Source organism: Trachymyrmex cornetzi, unplaced genomic scaffold, assembly GCF_001594075.2.
Source record: "Trachymyrmex cornetzi isolate Tcor2-1 unplaced genomic scaffold, Tcor1.1 scaffold938, whole genome shotgun sequence".
Lineage (NCBI taxonomy): Eukaryota > Metazoa > Arthropoda > Insecta > Hymenoptera > Formicidae > Trachymyrmex > Trachymyrmex cornetzi.
This window is the reverse complement of record NW_017300287.1, coordinates 227683-231436: the sequence shown is the minus strand read 5'-3', so window position 1 is coordinate 231436 and position 3754 is coordinate 227683.

Below are 3754 nucleotides of genomic sequence, written 5' to 3'. Positions count from 1 at the left end.
ATAGCTTTTCGGTTTCCTCGTTTCTCAGACTACATTTTAGATTTTTTTCCATACCTCTATCACCATGTGTGTGACCTGTGGCCGCTAATTGTTTAACATTTTTTAAATAAACAATGGGGGCGTGATGTTGAAAATTATATAGCTTTTCGGTTTCCTCGTTTCTCAGACTACATTTCAGAATTTTTTCCGAACCTCTATCACCATGCGTGTGACCTGTGGCCGCTAATTGTTTAACGTTTTTTTAAATAAACAATGCGTTTGTGATGTTGAAACTTATATAGCTTTTCGATTTCCTCGTTTTTCAGACTACATTTTAGAATTTTTTCCAAATCTTTATCACCATGCGTGTAGCAATAATATTTTTTATATTATTTAAACATATATTTTATAAAGTATTTTTATTATTATTTTCAATATTTTTGACTTAATCTTTTCTCGTTTATCGCCGTGTAGTATGAATTATTATTTTTAATGAATTTTTTGTGGAAATACGTCCTAAATTCTGTTTTTTTATAATCGGGGGCCCCGTACTGCTATTCGTCCCTGGCGTCTCGCATGTGGCCGCTAGAAGTGGCCGCTAACTTCAGGGTCATGAAGAAGAGGGGGTTGTGTATTCGTGTAAACTTCTCTCTTTCTCTGTTTCACGACGCGATGCTTGACGCACTCAGTGGAAACGTACTCTATTACATGGTTTAATCTCCGGATCAAACATTGAGTTTTCTGTGTGCATAATTTTTAGAAAAAGGGAAAGACTTTAAGTCTGTCAAAATAATGTTTTATTGTTATTTTAATTTCACATCTATTCGATATTTTAATTTTAAATTCTTTTTTTATTTTGGTTATAATATCCCAAGTCACCTACAAAAATAAGTACATCGATTTAAAAAATGATTGTAAGTTATGTTTATAGCACCAGTGTTTAAACTTTTCATTTTCACTTTTTATTCACTAAACATCCTACTTTACGGCACATGTGACACTATTAATTAAAAAATTCTGTTACACTCAGAGAAAGGATTTTGTTAATTTAGCAAGCCACCAGTACCTTTAACCGGTGATCGGTAAATATGTGACAACAAATTATGTTGTGATTGCTGCTAGTCTGCTATACCAACTAATTATTAGTAACAGAGACAAACTATATAGAATCTAACCTATCTTTTGGATAGACTTTAGCTCGTTTACATAGAATTCGTAGATGATCGTGGAGTCTTAAGTCGTAGGAAACCGACCAAGCACAGTCAAATATAAGGAGAATACTTGACTAGAATTAGTCAATTTCTTACGATTTGAGACCCTGCAACCATCTACGACTTATATATTAGGTGTTAAACTTAATTCCTATCGTTTTTTCGTCCCGAAAATCGATTTGTTTCGAAGGAAAGATGAATGAATATCTGAATCAAAGTAATTTCCTCCATTTTCTACTACTTTTTCCCATCTCTCTGGCAACAGGGCAATCCCACGACGGTAGAACATTTTCGAGGCGATTCATTCATCCACCCATTTTTGGACTTCGTTGTAACTGGAGAAGTCTGTGTCCGTAAGTGCGTGTTGCATCGATCGGAAGAGATGGTAATCTGACGGTGCCAAGTCTGGAGAGTACGCTGGGTGCGGCAGAACTTCCCATTCAAGATCTCGAAGTGTCTGCTTCACGCTTTTCGCGACATGCGGTAGAGCGTTATCGTGCAACAAAATGACTTTGCATCGATTGTTGACTACGGATGATCTTTTTTGCATCAATACGTCACTCAATCGGTATAATTGCTGTTGGTAGCGATCAGCTGTAACGGTTTCATTTGGATCCAAGAGTTCGTAATACAGCACACCTTTCTGGTCCCACCAAACTCACAGCAAGGTATTATGCCCATGAGTATTCCTCTTCGGCGTTGAAGCGGATGGTTGGCCGGATCCACCCATGATTCTTTCCGCTTGGGATTATCAAAATAAATCCATTTTTCATCGCCAATCACGATGCGCCACAAAAAACTCTTTTCTTTGCCTGGCAAGCAATAGTCAAACGATTCAAAATGGCATTTTCTGACAACATATGTGGTAGCCATTTCCCTTTCTTATGAATCTGTCCCATGGCATGCAAGTGTTTTGATACGGCCATTGGAGTAACATTTAACTGTTCCGACAACTCTAAAAGCGTTTGGGCTTGATTCTCATCGAGCAATTCTTGCAGCTCGACATCTTCAAATTTTTTCAACTGTCTTGGACGTTCTTTGTCTCTCACATCAAAATCACCGTTTCGGAAGCGTTGAAACCAAACTCTACATGTTGGTTCCGATGGAGTTTCATTACCATAAATTTCGGATAATAAGCGATGCGCTTCAGCTGCGGTTTTCTTGAGGTCGAAGTAGTGAAGAAGCTCATGTCGGAAAAACAGCTTTTTGCGATTCATTTTCAATCGATTGGGAAATCTCTTTGGCGTCGAGGAATCTAACTTGTGAGGATTGAATCACTTTCAGCGATGTCTAAACTACAAAAGACATGTGACTTCTTCGTTGAAACTCGTCAGCGTTGGAGGCAGAGCCCTCTAGTAGCGAGCGATAGGAATTAAGTTTAACACCTAATATATACTAACATGAGCCTCTTATTTGCTAGCGATATCATTAATTATTTGTTACATTGACGAATTCATTTGCAATCGTAACAAATCGATCGTTTTTTTAAACAAATATTACATTTGCTTTCCCTTGATTTGTTTCTATAACAAAATCATTTCTCTCAGTGTGTCTGGGTTGCATTTAGTTAAAGTCGCTTTATTTAAAAAGCTTTTGCCTCATTGTCTTTCTGAACTTTTTATCATTACTGTTAAAACGCAATTAATGACCATTGTAAATAATTTAGATGTATCAATCAATAAGGAAAAAAGCTATAATTTAAAATTTTCTCTAGTGACTCAGAGAGAGAGATGGATATCATGGCCGAATTTAACAAAAGTACATTTCGTCCCAAGTCATCTGCACTGTCCTTATTAAGTCACCTTCATTTACGGTATGTATAAGAAAAAATTAGTAGAATAATAAATTTTTATATAACATGTATTCTTAATGTCTCACAATAATTTCCACTTTACTACTCTCTAAATTTTTTTTAGTGAAATCTCACTTCAAGACAGTGAAAGTGCTGCCATTTTTTTAAAAAGAGTGGCAATATATCTCCGAAAGGGTGAAATCTCACTTAAAAAAAAAGTAGTAAAATCTCAGTGAATGACAAATTTCCTGCTAACAATCAACTTTAACGATTAATATCTCGTTTCGCGGGGCAGAGCGACACTTTTTTTTTGCTAAATTTGTTCGTTTCGTGCGTCGTATGAGTTCTATCAAGATTGGATGTAAAGGTTGTGCGAAATTTGTGCCATTGTCAATCTAGATCTCCTTCGGGCATCCTCTTCTGTCCACGAAGCGTCGTAACGTAGCCAAAAAAGCTGCGGTTGACAGTTCACTGGTTGCTTCCAAATGTATCGCCTTGGTAGCGAAGCATATAAACAAGGTAATATATACCAAAGAAAAAATAGTTTATTTAACTCTAATGATATGTATCATATTCGTATAATTGATTATCAAATTAATTAAATTCTACGAAATTAAAAAGTAAAATCAATCTTTTTTTTATTATTTACTTAACTCTAATGATATGTATCATGTGTATAAAAGTTTTTGTCTATGGAATTTTAAAATTATATACAAACTTACCTTTTTAAAAAAAAGGTAAAAAAAGCGCTAAGCGTTGGTGAAACTGGCCC